The 25,829-nt window shown below is 35.5% G+C and overlaps 1 pseudogene; it reads left to right on the forward strand.

The window, feature by feature from the left end:
* Positions 1-8,516: 8,516 nt before the first annotated feature.
* LOC113263068 (60S ribosomal protein L36a-like) overlaps positions 8,517-25,829 on the forward strand; it is a 79,558-nt pseudogene continuing 62,245 nt past the window's right edge.

Here is a 25,829-nt window from a genome sequence, read left to right on the forward strand (position 1 = left end):
ATATTAGCTCATGAATTTAATATCCTGGCTATAGTTTCCATTATTGCTTACTAGGTTTATTGGTGGAAAGGTCCCTTATTAGCATATTCAAACAAATTCTAGAGTCAGGAGTTGCCACCCTCTCAATATTCCCTATTTTCTTTTAAGATTTTATTTATTTGAGGTGGGGGGGAGGAGAAGGTAGATGGAGAGGGAGAGATAGAATCCCAAGCAGACTCCCTGCTGAATGCAGCACAGGGCAATCTGAGGACCCTGAGATCATGACCTGAGCTGAAATCAAAAGTAAGATACTGAACCAACTGAGCCACACAGGTGCGCCTCACTATTTGCTATCTTAACACCATACATCTTTCTGTAGAACATAGCATTTTCCATGGTTTATAATTACAGTTTTTATTTCTTTCTTATGTATCTTGAATAAAGGGGAAAACATTATATATATTATACACTGCTGGGAGCTTGGCGTCTAGAGTATAGTTTAAACACAAAGTAAAGGCTTACTAAATATGTAATCATAATTACCAGACATACACAACAAAGAATAGCATATAACTCCAAAGAAAGAAAATATTCTATAGTAGAAGTTCTCCCTCTGGGATGGCCAAGTAAGCACCTAAGAGGCTGATGACAGCACAAATAAAAACTATAAACTTTGGGCAATAATCTCTGGTACAGTGAAAAAAAAAAAGGCAGTTATACTATGGAGGGAATTTTGATATGGAAGAATGGAACAGCATGAAATGAGTTTCCAACATTTAGGGTCTTTAGCCTGAGAGTAGACCATGGTCAGCATTACTTAGGGCATCTAAAACTCCAGTAGAAAACATCTATATCTTTCTGGGCCTGAATAGCCATTGAACACAGCATACGGCAAACACACACACTGAAAATTGGTTGTGGGGTCCTAGAAAAGAAAGATCCACAGTTGGGAACCACGTATTCTATGTATAAATTTTTCTCAAATCTCTAGTTTCTCACTGAAGCATGCATTCCTGTCTGTTACAGACTGAAACGAGCCCTCCTAAGGGACAATAAAGGGTATGAACTGAGTTTTGAGTTGTTGACTAAGAGAAGGAGTTTTCCTTTGAGTCCAGCCAAGTTAGTTGCCTGCTAAAATAAAAACATCAAAATTCTTCATAGGAATATAACAGAATGCATAGCCTCTTTAACATAACATTCATAACATCCGGCCCAAAATAAAAACTACTTGATATATGAAGAATGGGGAAAATTGAGACATTCTTTAGAGGAAAACAAAGATAATCAATAGGTTCTAGTCCCAAGATATTAAAAATAAAAATGATGACCTAACAGCAGCCAATCTAACTATAATAAATGAGGTAAAGAATGTGAACTTGATGAAATAAATAATGAAAACTTCACTAGTGAATTAAAACTATAAAAAAAACTAGACAGAGATGAAAGAACTGAAAAATATAATATTTGAAAAAAAATCAAAGGGACTTTAAATTAAATAAGAAAAGAGTGAGCTTGAAAACAGATTAATAAAAATTATTTTATTTGAAGACTATAGAGAATAAAAAGATGGGGGAAATGAAGCTAAGCTTAAGATTGTTTGAATAATGTAAAGAAACACTAACGTGTGTGTGTGTGTATGTGTGTGTGTGTATATATATATATATATATATATATATATGTAATTGGAAACCAAAAAGAGAAAGAAGAAATACAATGAGGCAGGAAAAACAGTTTGAAGAAATGATGGATGAAATTTTTCACATTTGGGTGAAAATTATACATTTGAAAAGATAAGATCAAAAATCCCCAAACTGGATAAAGATTAAGAATAACAAGCCTAGACACATCATAGTAAAACAATTTAATAAAACAATAGATAAAAATCTTCATAGCATCCAGAGACAAATCGTGCATTACATCTAAGGGAAAATTATTACAATGGTAGCTGCCTTCTCAGCAGAAAACATAGAAACCAAAAGAGAAATTCATAACAATTTTAAATGCCAAATGGAAAAAAATATTAACTAAAATTCTTAATCCATTGAAAATATTCTTCAAGAATATTTTTTTTAGATAAAAGTAACTAAGAGAAATAATCACCAGCATATTGTACTACTAACATGTTAAATGAAACTATAAAACTTAATACAATTAACAAAAGATGAAACAGATCTATGACTACTAAATAAATTGATTTTTATTTTCAAAAATCACCCCACAAAGAAAAACCCATGCCCAGAAGATTCTGTTGTGAATTATTAAAAAAAAATCAATTTTATATTTAAAAAACTTTCACAAAATAGAGGAAAGAACACTTCCCAGTTAGTTTATAAAACCAGCACAGCTTTCACACTAACTCCTATTAATTATAGCACACAAAAGGAAAATACAGACAATATCACTTATGAACATAGAAGCAAAGATCTGTATAAAACTTTAGCAAATTAGATCCATTATTACATACAAAAAATAGTATACTATGACCAAATAGGGTTTATCTGTGGAATGCAAGATTGCTTTAACATATAAGCACCCAATAATGAAATTCACCATAACAAAATAAAGAAGAAAAACTCTACAGTCATTTTAATAGAAACAGGATAAATTTTGACAACATACGATTCCTACTCACAAATAAAACACTCAGCAAAACTAAAAATAGGAGGTAACTCTTCAATCCACTAAAGGGATTCAATGAAAAATCTACAGTTAACATCATACTTAATTGAATATATTTCTCCTAAGATTGGAAACAAGGTAGGGAATGCTATCATTCTTTTCTATTGTTCTATTTGTTGATGTTGAATAACTTGTACTTTGAATAGGAGCATTATTCATAGTAGCCAAAAACTTGAAAGAATCCATGTGTCTCAAATGGTGAATGGATAAACAAACTAAGGAGTATTCACACAAAAATACTACTGAGCAATAAAAATGAATGAATTAACGAAGCACACAATGACATGAATGATTCTCAAAACCATAATGCTGAATGAAAGGGGCCTTACGAGATGAGTACATATTGTATAATTCTATTTATAAGAAATTCTTAGAAGAGTCAAATCTTAACTATAATAAATAAAATCAGAACAGTGAAGTCCTCAGAAGAGAGTAGATAGAAATTGACTGTGAAGTGATATCAAGGAATTTTCTATAGTGATCAAAATGTTCTATATCATAAAATTTTGAAGTATACACGTTTGTGAAAACTCAGCTAATGTGTAAGAGATGTGTGCATTTCATCACGTGTATATTTTATATGCAAGGAAAATATCTATAAAAATATTTAATCAGTCAATGATATTCATAAATTGTTTAGGAAGAGCTGTAGAGATGTTTATAATTTATTTTAAAGTACATCCAAAAAAAAAAAAGATTCTATTCTGCATGAATAGAGCCAGAAATAGAAGGACAAACACATGACAAAATAAGAATAGTGAATGTTACTGAAGTCAGAATCTAGGTGATGGGTATACAGGTATTCACTGTAAAATTCTTTCAATTTTTATATATATTTGAAATTTTTATAATCTAATGGTGGTGGAAAAAAACCTACTCAGAACCCCTCACTCCTTACCCAAGGATTACAAAAAACCGAAACAAAGATGAAATCCATAGCCTATAAACTTCACAAAGGCAGGGACCATATCTGTCCTTCTCACTGATATCTGACATGTAGGTGGTACTCACAAAAACATAAAGAATATTTGTTGACTGAATAAATATGTAAGTTCACTTTCCCCTACCATTAGGCTAATTTCCTATTAATGTTTCATACATACTCTGTAACAAATAAAAAAGTAGGGGCGCCTGGGTGGCACAGCGGTTAAGCGCCTGCCTTCAGCTCAGGGCGTGATCCCGGCGTTATGGGATCGAGTCCCACATCAGGCTCCTCCACTATGAGCCTGCTTCTTCCTCTCCCACTCCCCCTGCTTGTGTTCCCTCTCTCGCTGGCTGTCTCTATCTCTGTCAAATAAATAAATAAAATCTTTAAAAAAAAAAAAAAACAAATAAAAAAGTAATATATACACCAGTCTGTAGGAATCTCTGATGTAATAGACCATTTGATAAATGCCTAAACTATGTAATTAGGCTCAGAAAAAAAATGTTTCTCACAATTAAGTATTGGGTATTTATGCTTAACTTCCTGGTATTCATTTGAGGAGTTTAGAACCTATACCAAACAGTTCAGCAGAAATTACAGCCCACGAGGTTTGGAACTAATCAAACTTGAATAAAAGAACTGAATGAGCAAACAGATTAAGAAGGAGAGGTAAAGCAGAGGTATTATGAACTAAGAAAAGCCCTCTTTACACTTAAGGCTGATGGGATAAAAGACGGAGGTGATAGTACATCCAGGATCCAGGTTGCCTGCTTAGACTCTTAGAGAGGGGTTCACTTGTTAGGAGAGGGAGCCATCCAGGCAGCTTCCCATCAGAAGCAGACACCAAAGAGGAAGGGGCTTCCTGAGGGAAATGGAACTGAACCATGAAGAAGGTGCAGCTACCACCATATTGCATTATTCTGCACTCAAAGCCAAAAGTAGGGTAAATACAAAAGATCGCTTCTCTAGTTCTCCCACATCCTGTGAGTGCTTCCTGTCAGCCTGTTTCAAGGCAGCCTTAAAAATATAATTTGTATCGGTTAGTTCTCGGTGATACAGAAAGGGCAGAGAAATGTTAAAGATGGATTTGAGAAGAAACAGGCAAATGATTGGTTCACCTAGTACGTCACATTTGAGTATTTCACGTCTGTAATAATAGTTGCCAAAATGTATAACACCACCTGATAGACATCAGAAAAATATAAATTGCTTAGCAAAATACCTAGCATATTGTGAGTTTAGGGAAAAATGCTTTTTCTTCTCTTTCCTCCTTTCTACCTTGGCCAGAAAGGGAGGAAGCTACTTCCATAACCTTTTTGCAATCTACTTATTTGTTCATCCCCAAGACAGCAGATGCAGTCATCTGATTAGTCTGAATTTGACATTCTTTGGACTGAACGTTACATGTAAGTGCACTGCTCTGTCTGAAACATCTTCATTTTGTATTACTTATATCAAAAATACATAAAAAGCATCCTGGAATTCTTCCTCCCCTATTATACACATACCTGAGTGAGGTTCAATCTTGCAATTCTCTTGCTTGTGGCAACATGGACCTCTTTAGACCCAGCTCTCCCTGAGGCACACCTGAGTAAAGAAGATACAAAGGTGAAGGTTGGCTTATGATGGCGGAGATGCCATTTCAGGCCCTGATCTAAGTCCTTCTCTTGTTCTTCAATACAGCTTGTGAAAGAGAGCCTTACATTTGGCATTTCAAATTACTTGCACAAATTGATAAAATCGCTACTCGATTTTCATTTGGCTAGAAATCTTCATGTGTATATTCCTTCAGCCAGAACCCTGGTGTGGAAGAGAAAGCAGTGCTTGGCCTTGAATCCCAAATAGTAAGCTCTAATTAAATGGTAGCTATTTTTGTTGTGGGAGCAACATACTGTAACAGGTTTTGAACAGGAAGAGTAAAATGAAGATAATACATATAATTTTTATGTTTTTCCAAATTTCCAAATTTTATAGGTTCATTTAAACCATGTATGTAAAGTGAGTATCTACAGCATGATCATTAAACAAAATAACTTAGGTATCATGACACCTCTTCAATGTTTAAAATCTTCTGATATTATCTTGGATTAGGGATGTTTATTCGCTCTGTGATACTTCTTCTTGAAGAGAAAGAGTGGAGGTTATTTTGAGAAACAAAATTAATGGCAAAGGATACCATAGAAACTGCACATAGCAACAAGGGAAAATGGTGACTGAACAATGCTGAAAAATATAGAGAGATGAAAGCAAAGATCATGCATAAAGAACACTTACACAATGCCATCGTCAGAGCAAGGCTATGAACATGAGAGACTAAAATGAAGTGATTAAAAGACAGATTAAATTTAATTCAGAGTAAAAGATATAGGTACAGGAAAAACTACTGTTGTCCACCCCAAATACTAGTAAGTGTTTTAGTCCCTCAGAAGGTAGGAGGAATTTCTGGTAAAATTGTTTAGAGATCTAAGCCACCCACCAAGTCATATTTTACTACTAAGAAGCTGATCTACCCTCTTTATTTCTCTCCATGTGACCAGGGCTCCAAGAAGTTGACCTTGCCGAGCATTATTTTACCTTCCCATTTCTACTCTGCATGCAGCATGGGTGAGTCAGCTGAGCCAAAGACTATTACAACCAACCAAGGTCTCCTGCTAGTCTCTGAATATTAGACAATATTTTAGGCAGACCCCCAGCTCCCTGAAATTATTTTGATCTCTTTTGGTACACACATTTCAATACTCTGATTTTTAAATTTTCGTTACTTTATGGCAATGTTTTAGTCATTCATGCATAAACATTCTTCTGAGTTGGCTTTACGTCAATCTTTTTAATCCCATCAATCTCTACATCTGATCTGAAGGATTAACTAATAATGTATTTATGTCACGTCAAAAGGACTTTCAGTTGTGGAAAAGTAACTTGAAATCAATTCTGTACCTGAGTTAGTGCATCTACTCAAAGCACACAGAGACACTCAAGATGAACTTAAATATATATTTTAAATATTCTTTGCTAGATAGATGTTTTAAAAAGCCTAAATTTAGAACTCACTTATCTAAGTTGAATGTGTGAGAGACTGTCAAACTGGCTACTAAAAAACCAGTTTCTCTTCTTATACACAGAGCTAGACTACGTTTCCCACCTTCTTTTGCACTCAGATGTGACCATGTGACCATATGGTAGACAAGAGAACGTGGGTGGAATGATGTGTGTCACCTATACCTTGGCCCATAAAACCCCTCCACATATGAGCACTGAAATTGTTTCCTTTTTAAGATGGCTAGAAGACCACCCCTATGGCAAACCTGTATTGAAGTATTAGAGTCATAATGTAGAATAAGCCAGAATTCCTATGTCTCTACTTGAAGAATTACTCATTTATCAGGAGCTACCATTTTAAACTTTGTCCTACCAGCAGATATATTTTATGTAATTTCCATGATAGGCTATGGATTTGGAAGCTTATTTGTCATCACAGCGTTACTTTAATGAAGGTAATATAATAAAAGTAAAATAAATCATAATGTGTTTTAATAAGTTCCCTGTACTGTTAAAGTCCTCATGTATCTTAAGGGAAAGAACTCAACTAGATGTCATTCCAACTGATGTCCTCTTTGGGAAGCCATTCTCCATGGATTTGTAGTATCAGATTTTGTTATGAGCTCCTTTTTTCAAGAATATTTACATATTAAACAGCCTTAGAAGATACACGGTCTTTCTCTAGGGCTGAGAAAAAATTGGTTTGCTGTCCAGGGTCATAAAAATACTGTCCCTATCTGAGGCAATGAGTTGGTAGTTCCTTTGTAAGATTAGAGATGGCCTAATTCTGGACTTCCACAGGTGGGGAACAAGCTGCTTATGTGTAATATCCAAAAGGGCCCACGTCCTTCTTACCTGTGGGGGGCTTGGAGAGCAAGGGCAACCAATGAGGACGTGAAGCCCCTGCTTCCTGCTATACCATAAGATCCTTTATCTCTGACCCAGGAGTCTGCTGGCACACATGAAACGTGACATGATAACTCATTAGCTTGCAAGTGGGATAAAATCTCACAGCCTTACCAGCTCCTGACAGCCCTCTCTAGATGTGTGTGTGTGTGTGTGTGTGTGTGTGTGTGTGTGTGTGTGTAAGTACATTTAGGTACTGTGTTTCTAAATCTATCTAGACTAAATCATACTTTTTGCTTTCTTGCTCCCTCTTATTTACTCCACCAACTGCTACCTCTTGCTCCTGCCACAAGCACATACAGATTTATTGAGTTTCTTTTCGAGAAGTGTGGTAGAAACAAATATTAGTAACAGCAATCACATGTACTTAATCAGAGTGGAAACAAAAAAGATAATGGTGATGAAAGTGTTGCTAATTATAAATTAGAAGACTTTGTACGTGACAGTCATTTTAAATACTTTTCATATTTTAACTCATTTAATACTTACAGCATGATGCAGGTAAGTACTACCATTATCCTCTTGTACAGTTGCCTGTAAACGGTTATTTTGGATATTTATGCAATTGCGTACAATAGTTGGGCCACAGTGCCGTGTCTTAGTCCATTTAGGCTGCTATAAGAAAACACCACACAGTGGCTTATAAACAACAGAAATTTATTTCTTACAATTTTGTAAGCTGGAAGTTCGAGATCAAGTCACCAGCACGGTTGTGTTCTAGGGAGAGCCCTCTCCCTGGGTCATAAATAGCACCTTCTGTCTGTGTTGTCACATGGTTGGAGGGGTGAGGAATCGCTGTGGAGCCTCTTTTATAAGAGTACTAACCCCATTCATAAGGGCAGAGCCTCCCAAAGACCATGTGTCCTATTACCATCATCTTTCAGGGTTAGGATTGAACCCACAAATTTTAGGGGCACACATTCAGAACATGTCAACCGGCCCAGATGCATTGAGCAGTACGAGACACGGCCACAAGTGAGACGTTCAGATGCCACGACTGACTGCAGCTGCTAACCAACCTCAGAACCTGGATGTCACCCCAGATAAAGAAGGGTATAAGAACAGGCAATTTGCATTGATGGGCTTTTAGGATATGTGGTCATCTGAAGTAACTGGGAAATCATAGAATTAGAAGGAAAATAGGGATTTCTAAAACTTAATTTTTTATTTTTTTGAAATGAGAGCTCCTGATAAAGTGCAGTTACCATGGCTTGTAATGGTTATTACTAGAAACGGAATAAGGACTGAAACTGCAGTGGGCTTCCTAAATACCAGATCTACAAGAGACAGGATGACCAAGAGTATCGGTTATAAAGTCAAAACGGAAGACTACTTTCTATGTGGCTCAATATAGATAAGACAAGAGAGGCAATTCGTTTAATCAATTTGTTAAATCTTCTCCGTGTTTTATTTGAAAAGACACAGCTATTGATTACTACAGAATTCTGTTTTAGCAGTTATACTTTCATAGCTTAGCAAATTTCAGAAGACATAGGGATTAGTGTTTCTTCCCTCTGTATCCAACAGTCTTTTGACTCATGTCTTAAGATCCTTAGAAAGTGGCAGGCTCGCATATTTCCTCTGACGTTGTTTACTGTCTCTCAGCCACCCACAGTAAGATCAATCATACAGTGATGGTTTCGATCAGAAGGCCCCTGGGGCTCCCCCTTAAATGCTGTACCCAATAACTGTGTCTCTCTGAATAAAATATGGAGAAGACAAATTGCTTAAAATAATTGCCTCCCTAGCCCTACCTAGACTGAGCCACTAGAAAGTAGGCTTTCTTCTTTACTGATTAATCTATACTTCGGGTCCTCTCTCTTATAGACCTGGTATTCAAAAAGTTTACAGTAGTGTCTATCTTTACTATAATTCTCATCACAACAATGATGAGCCAAATTATTGAGAGTTTAAGTTGCCACTGATTTTCAGACAAATGATTTCAACTTGATTTATAAAATTTCTTACTAATTAGAATTCAAATTACTAAGGCTACATGATTCAATCTCAAAAATATAATTCAATCCAAAAGTTTACATTAGGTTGCCAATTCTGATGTCCATTTAATCTAAATTAATCATGATACACTGAGATCCACCAAAACTGTTACAGTGATGATAATGGTACATTGGAAAATGAGTTCATACTTTCTAAAGGATTATGGAGAGGATACTCTCTTTTTCATTGAATTGTTATGTTAAACAATTAAACATTTAAGAATATTCAAGCTTTGAGAAAAAATACTTTCAGAGATAATCACAACATTAATCAGAACTCCACCTTTAAAGGGTGAAGAAGGACTACCATGCAAATTACATTATAAATACTTGAAACTTTTACGTGGTTGATTAGACTCTTACTTTGCTATTGAGACAGAATGGAGATCCACAGGCTTAAAGTTCTGTGGCTGTGAGCGTGTGTGTGTGTTTGTGTCTGTGTATCTGTATTTTAACTTAAATAGGTTATTGCAATGGTTTTCTTAGAATACCACCTGTTTTAGTTGAGCAGCCACTGGGGTGAAGGAAAGGATTCAGGAGGTGGGGCTTCACCTGTCCCCTTAAACCAGAAAAACACATGTAGCTTCATCTAGATTATGAAAACACTCTCAAATTTGCTTTTTAAAAATATGTGCCCTGAACCCCAGAAATAGACCCACATAAATAGAGTCAACTAATCTTTTTCACAGAAGCTAAGTCAGCATAGTAGAGTAAAGACAGTCTTTTCAACAAATGGGACTGGAACAATTGGACATTCACATGCAAAAAAAAAAAAAAATCTAAACATAGACCTTATACCCTTCACAAAAATTACCCCAAAATGGAACACAGACCTAAATGTAAAATGTAAAACTATAAAACTCCTAGAATATAACAAAAAGACAAAAACCTAGATGACTTAAGGATTTTTAGAGCAGTGAAAATATTCTGAATTATGCTGTAATGGTAGACACATATCTTTATACACTTGTCAAAATACATAGAATGCACAACATTAAAGGTGAACTCTAATGTAAACTATATACCTGGGTGATAGTGGTGTATCAGTGCAGTTTCATGAATTGTAAAAATAGACCACACTGGTGAGGGCTGTTGAAATGGGAGAGGCTGTATACGTATGTGCTCAACTTTGCTGAGAACCAAAAAGGGCTCTAAAATATACAGTCTACTAAAAGTATATATTCCTTGGGGGCACCTGGGTGGCTCAGTCAGTAAAGCATCTGCCTTTGTCTCAGGTCATGATCTCGGGGTCCTGGGATCAAGCCTCACATTGAACTCCTTGCTCAGTGGGGAGGCTGCTTCTCCCTCTCCCTCTGCCTGCCGCTCCCCCTGCTTGTGCTCTCTCTCTCTGTCAAATGAATAAATAAGAAAATCTAAAAAAAACAAAACAAAACAAAAACGTATATGCCTTATAGAAGGGAAGTCTGGGGAAAGTTGTTTTTGCAGTTAAACCTCTGCAACAAGGGTCATGCAAATCTAATTGTGTATGCTCTGTTCCATCAAAGCGTTTGTCCACTTCGAACCTAATTATTAAGGCTACAAAGCCCTTCACACTACATAGACTATGGTTTGTCAATTTTCTAGAATGCCTTTTGATTAGAGCTTACAAATCAGTTAAAGAGTGCAACAAATTTCTTAAATAATGTCATAGGATCTTCAGTAATCTAAAGAGCTGCCAAAGAAAAAAATACAACAAAATTCTATCATATTCTAGTCCTGACATTAATGATTTTGTGGGATGAGTCAAGCAATGCCTCAAGAAAAAGGGAGGAGATTCAAAGGAAAACCTTACAGTCAATTCTGGTGCAAAAAAAAAAAAAAAAAATTGTTTTGGGGGGGCATCTGACGGAAGTAACTATCCACATAGCAAAATAAACAGAGAAAAAAAGACACAGGTTCTACAAAAAGTGAACAGTAGATAAAGGCCTTGTGGGCAGCTACAGAAGTGATAGAAAGGAGAGAAAAAAAGGAATAAAGGGTAGAACACATGCAGTATGCAAAAAAGCTGAAAAAAATTCCATTCTGGAAGAAAACATATCTTAAAAGATAGAAGACATTTTCTAGAAAGTAATCATTTATTATCTCTTGGAAATTAAAGATAACATGCAATTGACAAAACAAGTGATAAAAAGCCAAGTATTAAAGGGGCGCCTGGGTGGCACAGTGGTTAAGTGTCTGCCTTCGGCTCAGGGCGTGGTCCCGGCGTTCTGGGATCGAGTCCCACATCAGGCTCCTCCGCTATGAGCCTGCTTCTTCCTCTCCCACTCCCCCTGCTTGTGTTCCTTCTCTCGCTGGCTGTCTCTCTCTGTCAAATGAATAAATAAAATCTTAAAAAAAAAAAAGTCAAGTATTAAGAGCGTAGAATGAACTAACAAAACATTTGATTAAAACAAAAATGAACTGACAAAACATTTGATTAAAGAAAAAAACTTGCATAGAAGATACACAGCTACCAAGAAGAAGAAGGAAAAGAAAAAAGAAAGAAAAGGAAGAGAAAGAAAAGGAAAGAAAAGAAAAGAAGAAAAGGAAAGAAAAGAAAATAGAAAAGAAAAGAAAAGAAAAAAGAAAAGAAAATATACAGCTATTGAAAAATCAGAAGCTACGACAGGATACAACAGTGATACGGCCTGTAGGAAAATGTAGCACAGCTTACAGATAGAAAAGGATATTTTAGTGCCAGAAGTTAGTGGAGTTATGTTTACAGAGTATGATGGAAAATATCGTGAATTCTAAATTGCATACCCAGGATGCTGTGCTTCATATAAATAGACATCAGGAATATCTATTCAGTATGGAGTAATTCAGGAAATACAGCTCTTCATTAATATTACAGATATTCACAAGATGAATCAAACGAAATAGCTCGTCTATGCAGAGAACAATATTGGGGGGGGGGGTTGATGCAGTTCCCAACATTCAAAAGCCCAGATAATCAATATGAGCCAAACATGCTCATTCCAGTTTTCCTCCCAGTAAAATCTCAAAAGTAGGAATACTGGAGGGAAGGTATGCTAATGGAATCTATGAAAAGTTTCTATATACCTAGAGAGAACCAAGAGAAACTCCCTCTTTCTCACTTAGCTATTTTCTTCTCTTTTTCAGCTCATTGTCTTGGATGTAACTGAGGCATCTGTAATTTCTCCAGCTACCTTCTCTCGTCTGAGGTTAAAGGCAGCACTAGTTTTTGATAACATTACTGAGACTGATGTCCATTGCAGTATTCTTAGATTCTGTGCCATCTGTAGGCTTCTAACCATGGAAGACATATTTCCTAAATTTTTAAGGCAAAATCATCTTACCTGGTATCATATGCTGTGAACGGACTGATAGAGACAAAGAAATTCACTATAATATAGACTTAACTAAATTGTGATGATTGAACTGAGAAATGGATAATATGGTTTATTTTCTGAAAAGACAAGCTAATTAATATAAAATATAGTAAGTGCTATTAGCTATCTTCAGTGATGGTGATGAAAATCCCTGAATATTTTAGTTACATTAAGAATGAGAGAAGAGAGGTTGAAGAAAGTATTCATTAATTTATCAATTTTAGCAGCTTCTACATCAGGGAATTAGTAGCTGCCTTCCCCCCACCCCTGAAATTAATAAAATAGGAAAGGCAGATACGTTATGATTTCAATCAGGAAAAAAATTATTTCTGAGAAAATAGAAATGGTTCCTAATGTCTATGAGGCAACAAACAAGACCATATAGCAAAAACAAAAACAAAAACAAAAACAAAAACAAAAAACCAAACCAAAACAAAACAAAAAAACAGGAAAAAGGGGAAAGAAAATAAGGACGTATCAACAAAATGCCTGATAAGGTGACAGAAATAAGACGGAACAGACGCTCTATGAAAGGCAGATGGCTCTGACCTGCCTTTCCTTACATAGTCTTGGGCAAAGCAGTTAACCTTACTCAGCCTCAGTTTCCCATTTGTAAAATGGGAATAATGGTAAAAGTAGCTATCTTACATTGTGCCGGAGGCTAAATGAATTAAGGCATATTCCTTTGACATATAGTAAGCTTTAAACAAAAGTTAGTTTTATCGTTGTGGTGGTTCTTCGCAAAAACAAAATGATGATTATGATTTGTTCTTGGATGATAAGCCTCAATATTATAAAGCTGCCCATTTTCACTAAACCCTTAATTCAATATAATTATAATTGAAATCTTAGCATACTTTATTTTTTGTATTTGATAAGCGTTAGATCTATTTCTGGTTTCTGTCCATAGGTCTGTGTCAGCTGTCTTAACTATTATAGTAATTCTACCCCGTGAAAGGAAAGAAAGCATTGATATTAATCTATAGAATACAGGTGGATTCTTTTTTTTTTTTTCAACCAAAGCAGTTGGGTCACTGGTTAGCCATCTGAAAAATAGTTCTCCTCCCTGGATTACAACAATACCTCCTAACCGGTCTCCTTACTTCCACCCCACTGGCCTTTGGCTTATTCTTAACAGAGGCAGATCCCTTCTCTCTTTTGCCAAAACTCTCCGTTGTCACCTGGTCTCATTCTGAGTATACACCCTATAGAAATCTATGATGCCATCCCTCTTTCTTCTGTGCATTCCCCTGTCCTTGCTAATCAGCTCCTGCTCACTGGGTTCCTGGCTGTACCTCAAACATGTTGGGCCCAACATCAGGGCCCCTATACTTATTCAGTCTGCATGAAAAAGCTGCTCTCAGAATCCAGAGCAGCTACAGCCACACCTCTTTTAAGTTCTGTACACTCTTACTGAGTGTGCTAAACGAAAAACCCTCCTAAATAATTGTTGCTGTCTCAGCAATGCATATTAATTTAAAAAGTAAAGTGAATTTAAGAAATTGATTTTAGCTCAGTCTTTGGTAGAAAGTTTATTTGAAATAGGAAGTTGGTTTAGACTATTTTAGGGGCATTGATGTGGCAGCCTAATTAACTTGGGAGAGTATTTTCTCTTACTTTCCTGAGGTTTTCTTTTGAAGCACTACTTGTAATATACTTGATGTTTGCATATAAAACTGACATCTCTAGTTTTTCAGTGGCCTTGATATACAGAGATAAGAAAATCAACCAAACAAAAGCGTAACTTAATAGTGATGATATTTACATTTAGAAATGGATGATATATTTTTTCCTGAAAGGATGTTATACAATTTAAATATGCATAAACAAATATATTTATGCTTCTGTATGTAATATATGTGTAAGATTTCAAAACACATTAACATCAAAGCAAAAATTGTATATGTGAGAATATAATTAATGAAGGTAAATAATATTTTGGGTTTTTTTATGAGGTATAAGAGATATACCATTATATTAGTGTCAGGTGTACAACATAATGATTTGTATACATTGTTAAACGATCACCACAATAAGTCTAGTTATCATCTGCTACCATAGAAAGGTACAACTTTTTTTTCTTCTTGTGATGAGAACATTTAAGATTTAATTTCTTAGCAACTTTCACATTTGCAAAAAAAATATTATTGACTCTAGTCATCATGCTCGACATTATATCCCTACTATTTCTTTATTTTATGACAGGAGTTTGTGCCTCTTGATCCCCTTCACCCATTTTGCCCAGCCCCCACCCCTGCTGAGCAGGGAGTCTGATGTGGGGCTCCATCCCAGCGCCCTGAGATCACGACCCGAACTGAAGGCGGATGTTAACTGCCTGAACCACCCAGGTGCCCCCCAAGGTTGTTTCTGTATCTTGGCTATTATACATGATGCTGCAATGAACACAGGGATGCCTAGTATTTCGATTTTCTTCAGAAAAGTACCCAGAATGGAATTGCTGGTAATTCTATTTTTAATTCTTTGAAGAACCTTCACACTATTTTTAAAATATTTATTTATTTGAGAGAGAGAGCGAGCAAGCAGGGGATGGAGAAGAGGGAGAGGGACAAGCAGACTCTGCTCTGAGCGCAGAGCCCAACATGGGGCTCGATCTCACATCCCTGAGGTCATGACCTAAGCTGAAATCAAGAGTCAGATGCTTAACCAGCTGAGCCACCCAGGTGTCCTCTGTACACTATTTTCAGTAGTGGCTGCACTAATTTATATTCCCACCAAGACTACACAAGTGTTCCCTTCTCTCCACACCCTTGCCAACACTTGCTATTTCTTGTCCTTTTGATAACAGGCATCCTGGCAGGTGTGAGGTGGTGTCTGTTTGTAATTTTGGTTTGCATTTCCCTGATGATCCATGATATTGAGCATCTTTTCACGTGCCTGCTGATCACCTGTATGTCTTCTTCGGAAAAATGTCTGTTAAGAGCCTATGCCCATTTTTTCATTGGACTGTTCGGTTTTTTTATTGTTGTTATTGAGTTGTATGAGTTCTTTTTTTTAAAGATTTTATTTATTTTTGACAGAGAGAGAGAGAGGGAGGGAGAGAGTAGCAGAAGGAAGGAAGCAGGGAGCCTGATGCAGGACTTGATCCCAGGACCCTGGGATCATGACCTGAGTCGAAAGCAGATGCTTGACTGACTGAGCCACCCAGGCGCCTCTTAGTTCTTGATGTATTTTGGATATTCACCTCTAAGCAGATTTATGATTTGTAAATCCCATTCGGTAGGCTTCCTTTTTACTTTGTTGGCAGTTTCCTCCAGAGTGCAGAAGCTTTTCAGCTCAACGGAGTCCCATTTGATTATTTTGCTTTTTTTCCCATTGACTTTGGAGTAAGATCTAAAAAGATGCTTTAATAGCAATGATCTTGAAATTTATGTCGCAATACAACTATCTGGTAATTTTGCTACTATTTATGATTTAGGCATCATAAAGACTAGATTCTCCATCAATTTTGTGAGTGTTTGACCTTTGTTCATTTCTGACAATGATGTTTTTTAGTGCTCCAGACCCAGTTTTATCATATTGGCAAAATACAGAGAATGATGCAAAGAATTACATGGCTACGTGTATAAGGTGAGTTAAAATTGTAAAATGAGTACATTTCTTTTCTCAGCTGTTTTCCGGTAAGCTTATGTGTGGAAGAGAATATGTATAATTCACGACTGTATATGAAATTCCTTAGGGTCCTTTCAGTGCTTTCAGGGGAAATTTTAATGGAGAGAGTACTTTGAAGCTAAAATGTTAGCATATTCTAAAATATAGTATTATTTACAAAATATATTGGTAATGGAAGAGATTTTGTTAACAGACTCACTGTGCTTTTAACACCATCTTTGCTTTAACTTTTTGTGTAATGAGCCAACAGCATGTCATCTTCACAGGGGCCTGACTGGACAATGGATGCTTCAGTACACCTGCTACTCATACCACAGTGTAGATAAAACATAGTTGATTGTAAACCCAGACGTTCTATGCAGAAAGCCTTTATAAAGGTTTTGTTTTGCTGGCTTAGTTGAGATCTTTGCATTTTTCTGATGTTTGGACTTCGCAGAAGCCTGATAACTTATACATATCCAAATAAAAAACTCAGAAGCCAAACAGGGATTCTCTGCTGGACGTGGCATAAGCAGTGTGGTTCAGTGGAGACGTGGGCCAGGTTAAAGCACGATCATTTCCTGTAGGATCGGAAAAACTGGCTTGCATAAATCCAATGAGTTCATCAATTCATTTGTTTTTGGTTTTTTTGTTGCTTTTCTGCTGTTTTGTTTTTTGAGCACCTACTAATTGCCCTGAGGACATAGCGGTTAACAAAACTAAGAAAGCCCTGCCCTCTAGTGGAAAGACATACAATAAACAAGTAAAATGATAAATGCAAATTATGTTAAGTGCTGACTTTTTGATGAAGGTTCCGGGCTAGAATCTTTCAAGATTATATTCTAGACAAACAAGACCCCTCTCTTTTTTCTTTCTTTCTTAAATAGACTCTAGTATTAATAAATGTTCTTTAAGTGCTTAATCCAGAACACATCATTGGCTATTCAGTGTGCTGCACAGCTATTAATTAAAAAAAAAAAAAAAAAAAAAGTTAAATAAGTTGACAGTCAAATAGAGAATAACTAGAGATTTTATTTCTTTCAAAATACCAAGAAGTTTTTGAAGCTGATCCTTTCATGTAAGGCGGTATTAATAAATACTTAAATAGATTAAACCAATGAATTTAGAAAACATTTAATAGGTGATGTTGATTCCCGTCTCTGAAAGAATAAATCAACCAATGCCAGTTGGGTTTATGTCTTTAAATTGTACATGATGAAGAGAGTTTTCCTATCTAGAACGAATACTTGAACAAGCCCCATATTTCACTGAAACCAGCAGTTGTATACTTATTCGTCATCCTCACAGCACATTTAAAAGGAACAGTACTTGAACACTGTGAGTTCAAAGTGGTTATGAGTTGTGATATTTAGTTTTACTTGAGGTATATACTTACACACAATGTAATAAATTATGTCTATCCAATTTTCCCCAGGTATAAATACCAATGAGTGCACATACACTCTTTTAAAAATTGTAAACTTTCCCTATAACAACACTGCCCAGCTTTGAATTTGCACAAAAATTGCATGTGTTTGATTAAAGCTATATAAAAAAATTTATATGTGATGCATAAATATTGGATGTGACCACTAATGGCATTCTCCCATTATTTGGTATAAATTTATATTCCTAATAAATAATTTATAATGCTTATATTTTTATTTTGCAAAATCAAAAGAATGTTGTAGAGCAAAAGCTATCATTGAATTTGAGATTCATAATGACAGAAAATTTAAAGAGCCATGCTTCTAACTTGCCACTTATATGAAAATATGATTTCCTTTTCAAGGAAATAGTACATTTTATATATATATATATATATATATTAATTTTGCTTCAGATGCCTTTTACCAGTTAGAGTCTGTTCCATGTTTTGGAAGAAATGTATAGTTTGATTTGGGCAATAAGTGGCAGGTAGAAGTCTACTAGATTTAATTATTCATTGTTTGGACCTTCTTGGAGAGCTCAACTGCTTAAACAACCTAATAGGAGAAATAGACATGGAATGGTAGAATAATTGTTATCATTTTTTTCTCATTCAGAAAAGGGGAGAAAAAGGATTCTCTCATTTTCAATTCACTACTCATATGTCTTAGGGCTTGGAACCGGGGAAGAGGATTGAGAGAGAATCCAACAAAAAGAAATTCATTTGAGCTTTGGGGTAGAAGTGGTCACTTTGGAATGAAGAAAGAAATGAGATTCTCCTAGACATTCTTCCTATGTAACCATGTAGCACACTTTGCAGTTCGCAGTCTAAAACCTAAGTCATACTGCTCACTTCTATTTTCTGAAACCAGGGATTGATTTATTCATCTGTTTCCTTTTCACCTGCCACCACCTGCAGCTTCCTTCCTTCCTTCTTTTTTTCCTTCTTTCTTCTCTCTCTTCCTCTCTCCTTTCCTTCCTTCCTCCTTCCTTCCTTCCTTCTTCCTTCCTTCCTTACACATGCATGCACTCACAAACAAAACAAACAAACAAAAAACTATATTACTCAGAAATGTTCACAATCATTAAATCTCACTTTTTATTACAGAGAGTTAGCTCTGCAAGACAAGGACAAGCAGGCCATGGAAATGGGAAGGGCCGAATGGAAAGTCCACGGGTTTGCAGACCTCTTCCCTAGAACTTCATCTGAGAATGTGAGAGAACTGGATTTAAAGATGGCCGAAATCCACCAGTTGCAAACTACTTGTAAAATTGTCTCGAAGCCTGGTAGAGTTAATAATTTCCTTACATTTAAAGGTTAAGATTGAAGGAAACACTTTTTTTGCTATGATAGAGCAATGAACGGTATTTAGAATAAAATTCAGCAAACTTCAGATGTCTTCTTAGGATAGATTCTTAGTTGTGGAATTATTAGTTAGAGGGTTTGGTTTGAAGAAAATTAGCTAACAGTCCTACACCCTTTACAGCCACACACACTCAATATCCTGGAATGATTCTAAAGAAATGTGTGGAGTTTTATTTCACAGTTTTAAAGCAACATTTTAAAACATAATAGTAATTTTGCCTTCCAAAATAAAACATGGTCTAAGTTTAATGAAAGGATTTGGTAGAGTAGCTATCCATACTTGGTTTCCTTAGCTTTCTATGTGCAGTGTTTCCTGTGTTAAATAGTGGGCTCTTTAACAGAAAAGCATGCCATCTTTGCTGTAGTAGTTACGAAGTAACTCCTTAATAGATTCCTTAATACTCAACTATATAAACAATGTCAAGGAAAAAAACATGGTAATCCATTTGCTAAGTTATCCTGATAGTTCTGTGTGTGTGTGTGTGTGTGTGTGTTTGATTTTTTTTTTTTTTTCACAAGCTAGCCCTGAGCCCTGTCGTCATGTTTCTCCCTGGATAAAAATGCTTCCCCGGTCTTAAAATATGAGGTGAACATTTAAACCCTTTTCACTACTAGATGTATTAGTCTTTATGTTGCCTAACAAACTGCCAAAAATTTAGCAGCTGAAAACATATCTGTTATCTTGGTTTTCAAGTCAGGGGTTCAGGTCCTCCGCTCATGGATTCACAAGATGGCAATCTAGGTGTCAGCCAGGCTGCTTTCCTTTCTGGAACTTCACATCCTTTTCCAAACACACGTGGCTATTGACAGAATTCCGTTCCTTTCTGTTACGTTGTTGGCTGTTAGCTAGGAACTGCTCTCAGCTCCTACAGGCCCACTTACTTTGAGGTCCACCCATTCGCCACATGCCCACCTGCCTCTTCAATCAGTAGGAGAAGCTCTTACTCCAGTCGATACAGATGGGATCTTATATAATCTTCTTGGAGCGAGGTTGGGGGGTGGGGGAACTATCTCACTGTTTTTGTCATATTCTATTGGTTAGAAGCAAGTGTCAGCTTTTATTGCACTGAAAGGGGACCAGATTATAAAAGAGCGTGCATGATTGATTGAAGGTCATTTCAGCATTGTGCCTACCACACTAGACAATAATATGACTGCATTTAACTGCCCTGGGACCTATCAGGCTAACTGCTGAGTACTCCCCCATGCCGGAGTCATAAGCTGATTCTCTAACCACTCTCCTACCACTGTCTTACCAGAACTAAGGATCTGGTCAGCATATGTAGACTTTCTAAATGTCATTAGTTGAATTTTTTTCCCCCTAATTAACTAGTCTTCTTAATCCAAAAAATAATGTCCAAACTATGTGGAGTATTTATAATTTATAAAGTACTTATATGTAATTATTTTACTTAATCCAAGAATTGAGTGAAGTGTTAGTGGTATCAGTTCATAAATAAAGATACTTTGCTCAGTAGCTAAGCTGTCTATCTGCCCTATTTTGTGCAACTTTGATTGAAACCTTGTGATTTTGACCTGATAATTTTTGGACTACTCTCAAGTTAGAATGACCAGACGTTGGCCTCCGTGAGTTCTTTTGTTTACTCGGGTCATGAGCTCAGTTATTTCTCATTTTGATTTGATTTGTCAAGTGCAAAAGGCAAAATAAATGTAGTTCTTGGACTTGTGAGAACTGTGAGAGTTTACACCCACGCATCTGACTTAAACAAAAAAAAAAGAAGAAGAAGATTTGAGGAACGGTATAAAATAGAGATTATATGATTTACAAGAAAAAGTAGCAGCTGAGCAGAAGCCAAAAGTCAAGATATAAAAGTTAAATAGGTAAGAAAACTATGCTAGAAACAAATGTCAGCAAGAAAAGAGGGAGAAGGAAAAAAGTTTTACTTAAATTTAGAAAAAAAATGCTGACTTCATTTCAAGATTATATCAACTTGAAATTTGCTGGCTGTGAATTATAAATACTGGAAGCCACATTTTTAAAGTTATAAATTATGCGAAGAAATGCTCCCTTCCTTGCCTGAAGTTCTGAGACTATTGTTAGCTCACATTTACCCTTCACCACTACGTTTTTTAAAACCTTCATTTAAAAAAAAAAAAGCATTTAATTACAAAGGCTGAGTTATATTATTTTACACTGAAATATATCATACAGACTGAATTATACTCTCTTTAGTATCAAGGAAAACATCTTAATAATGTAATAATTATCATAATGGAAAATGTATAATTTACCTTATTCTTTACATGGAACACATAAAACTATTCATAGGAAAAGGGTTGAGAAATTAGAGGCAAGTAGAAATGAATAGAGATAGTTTAATAAATTATAATTATGAAACACAACTAAGTATTCACTCCTGTACTTATTTATTAAAGTTGTCATTAGAATAAAGAGAACTATACACTTAACTAAAGTACTGAGCACTGAACAGGACAGTAACATTAAATGTTCCACCATACAATAACATCCCTTTCTGAATTTCACAAAGCAAAGACATAATTTTTCTCATTAAATAAATGATTGAAATAAGAAATTGCTAAAGATGCCAAGACTTATAACTTTAAATCAAAGAAATCATAAGTGAATATCATCTAAGATTCTATTTAGTAATCTGTGATTCCTTTTTCTACAATGCACAGCTTGTGAATACAGCTGATAGATTTAACAAACAAATCGTGCTATGTTCTATTTTGCTGGAACAGGCAGATATCGAACCCTGTGATAAAGATAGGATGAGTAACGTCCTTGTCTTACAGCTATTAATGATTTCCCAAATATTTTCTCATTATCTAAATAGTCCACCCACTTGAGAAACGTTTTACAACCGATTTCCAAAGATTAGAAATTATCAAAACTAACTGCTAACAGTAAAGTCTAAATGACCAGCTTAGGGGACAGTTGAGCCTCTTGTCCTTTAAACACTTTTCCAAAAGCCCACTCAGTTGACATCTACATTCTTTCTACTGCCTAGAAGTGTATCACATTGTGCTCCTATCTGAAAGGAAAGTAATCGTAGTAAGTATTTTAACAGGGTGCACTGGCGACCGTCCCCACCCCCCACCTAAAAAATTGGTTTCTATTTGCAAGGTAGAAAAAAATGAATATTGGATGAGTGACTAACAATGTCTGCCACGCCTACAGATGAGCACATATGTTTCATAGGACTGTATGATTGGAGATAAATGGGCAAAGAAATACAGCAATCCGCTAAGATTGATTACACCCCAGGCATGGGAACGGAGGTTAGAAGAGATTGTTAAGTTTTTACAACATTTGTGTACTGTTCCGCTTACTACAATAAGAACACGTGCTCTTTTTATTTCAAACAAAATGAAAAGAAATAAATGAAAAAAAAAATTGGATGAAAACATGTCACCAAAAAAATGGAAAAACAATAACTAATACTTTAAGTTGCATTAAGCCCTACAGTAGAATTACCTATTCAATTTAACATTCTATTAAAAATGTTATACTGGTCATAATCACCAGACTAAAAATAGATATAGTAAACTGGGAAAATTTCTTGGGAAATGGATGAAGAGTGGAAAGGGAGAAATGAGAAATATTAATTTCATTTAATATGCTTGAAAAATATATATATATATATATATAATTTACCATACAAATAATGAAGCCTAAACTTGGTAACATTCAGGAAAATGGGAATGAAGGAGAAACCAAGTATGAGCAGCTCCAAAAGGGTAAGCCATATTTGGAGATGGTGAGTAGTTCAGACTGACAGCCTTGCAGGGAACATATAGTGAAGGTGTGGGAGATAGCTGTGGAAAAGTAGCTGGCAACTCATTATGGAGGAATGTCAGATGACACAGGTACAAGAGTTTCAGTTGATCTTGTAGTCAACAGAGATTTATGTTGAAATTGACATAGGGGAGATAGGGCTGGAATAATAAAAGTCCAATTTTAGGGAAAACAACTGGAGAAAAAGTGCAAGAAGAGGAAGCACATAGTGAAGTGATAATTTAGTCGTATTATGGTAGAAATAATGGCTGAACGTTTAGGGTGATGCTGCTGTATTTATTGCCATGCTGTCCTTAAAAGTGATATTTATATTTTATTTAGTTTTGTTTAGTTTTACTTTTCGAAAGTGATATTTTTAACACAGGAAATGTGGTGAACAAAGTTTCAGAAGACTAAAAAATCTTGGTTTCCTATGAGAATTGTGACTACCTCAGTATGATTGGATGTAGAGTGTAGGAAAGAAGAAACCTACACTCGGGGAGAACATACCTACTATGGTCATAGTAGCAAGATCCCATAGTTGTGCAGAAGATGGTGGATTTCATTCTAGGGACAAAAAGAAGCCACCGAAATTCTTTAAGAGGAGGTTTTTATTTAACAAAATTTGCTCTAAAAACATGTAAACATTAAATTATAAAAAACACACATAGACCAATCAGCAAATCTCCTGAGTCCCAGAGGAAGATGGGCAGAACCTGAACTAAACAGGTGATCATAGTACTAGAGAGAAAGCAGATATGACTTGTGTAAAGGAAACACAACCAAGAGACTCTTCTTGTTATCTAGATTGAAAAATTACTGATGTCGATCATTTCATCTGATAGAGAAAATAATGTGTATTTATAGTGAGTTTTACTTAATTTAAAATAGCCACTTTCTTTCCAGTTTTGTAAACTACATTTAGGTGTCATGAAACAAATGTGTGAAGAAATCTGTATTACAAGCAATGAACATATTGGATAACACATTTCATCATAAACACATTGTACTTAAAAACATCATTTCACACCATGAAACTGATCAATATGCTTATTCAAGATAAAGCTTTAACTCAAAACTATCTCTAAACTTTCTGAATAATGCATCATTTATGTGACTCTATTGTACAGACACGTATAGGGAGTGCATATGTTGGTGCTGAATGTTTCATTCCACCTAATGTTTAAGTGTTAAATAGAATATCAATACCTTAGGGTTTTCAAAACACCGTTATGTCATTGTGTTAGCCAGGACAGTCGAAGATATCTTGTGGTGACAACAAACCATGAATCTCAATTGCTTAAAACATATGGGGGGAAAAAAAAAGTAAAGGCATATTCCTAAGGCTATCAATTCATCTCAGGTTTTCCTCACAGTGAGACCCAGGTAAACAGAACTTCCTCCACCTGGAATACGCCTGGTCACCATGGCGCAGGAATACTATATACTACACAGTGTCTCTTAATGGCCTCTACCTGAAAGTTGCACATGTTATTTGCAGTATATTTCACTTGTAAAAGCAAGAAGTGAGGACACTTTTAATGTCCATATAGGGATATGTAATCCTGTCACGTGCCCAGGAAAAAATTGGAGTTAAAGGTTAACCAAACTAATATATACCTCTGTAATACATTAATTTTCCTTTCAATAAGAAGAGACTTTGATAAGCAAAAGAAGAAAAGAAAGACCAGGAGGAACAAAGTTTCCATCTATGTACTTAACATCAGCACATTTGGGATAAGTACACTCAGTAACTGAGATTTAAATGAACATTACCTGTAATGTCACCTTGGCTTTATACAAATTTTAATTAAAGTAGAAATATGGAAGAGAATAGAACTTATATCTTATCTCAAAAGTCTTTTAAAAACATACTTTAGTCCTAGTTGTTAATGAGCTTTCACACAGGCCATTTGTATTTTCTGTATAATGGACAAGCGTATGTCATGTTTTAATATCTTTACAGGTTGTAAAGAGAAAACTTTTCCCCAAAAGACTAAATTTAAAATAGAATCTGAACAAGGATTTTATATAGTACTATCTGAAATCGTTATTTTTGAAGTTTTAGTTACTATGCTTTCATGAATCTCTAGAATTAGAATGATTGGTGAGAAACAAAGCTTTACATAATGTGGTACCAGCATACCAATAGGCATCTGCCTAATTTTATTTTCTTCAGGCCATACCATAAGTAAAGAAAATTACAAATAGGCACAGTCTTTCCCTTTCAGCTAATATGCATCCTCTTCCAAAAGACAGATGCATTTGTTAGTGTCAAGATACTTAAAGCCCTCAAATATTATTTACGTAACGATATTAATAATTCCAACCATACACTGAGTACTTTCTGGCTACCAGGCATGACATAATAGGTTTTTACATATGTATGTTCTTTAATGTGTATGAACATTCCAGGGTTAAATGTCACATTTTAGGCTTTTTTAACAGCTTATATACATATATAAACACACACACATAATATATCCATCCTTCAAAATGTGCAATTCAGCACTTTTTAGTGCTATGACAAAGTTGTGCAACCATCATCAATAGTTTTAAACCATTATCATCACACCCAAAAGAAACTCCCTATCCATTATATGAATAATATACTCCATTTTATGGCTATAGCATTTGTTGATAGTCATCAGTGATGGACATTTGCACTGGTTCCACTTTTCAGTTATCTTTACCGATGCTGATATGAGCATTTGTGTTTAAATTTTTGTATCAACATATGTTCCTAATTTTCTTCATATACACCTATGAATGGAATTGCTAGATGATTTGGTAACACTTTATTTAATTT

The sequence above is a fragment of the Ursus arctos genome, unplaced genomic scaffold, assembly GCF_023065955.2.
Source record: "Ursus arctos isolate Adak ecotype North America unplaced genomic scaffold, UrsArc2.0 scaffold_9, whole genome shotgun sequence".
Taxonomy (NCBI): domain Eukaryota; kingdom Metazoa; phylum Chordata; class Mammalia; order Carnivora; family Ursidae; genus Ursus; species Ursus arctos.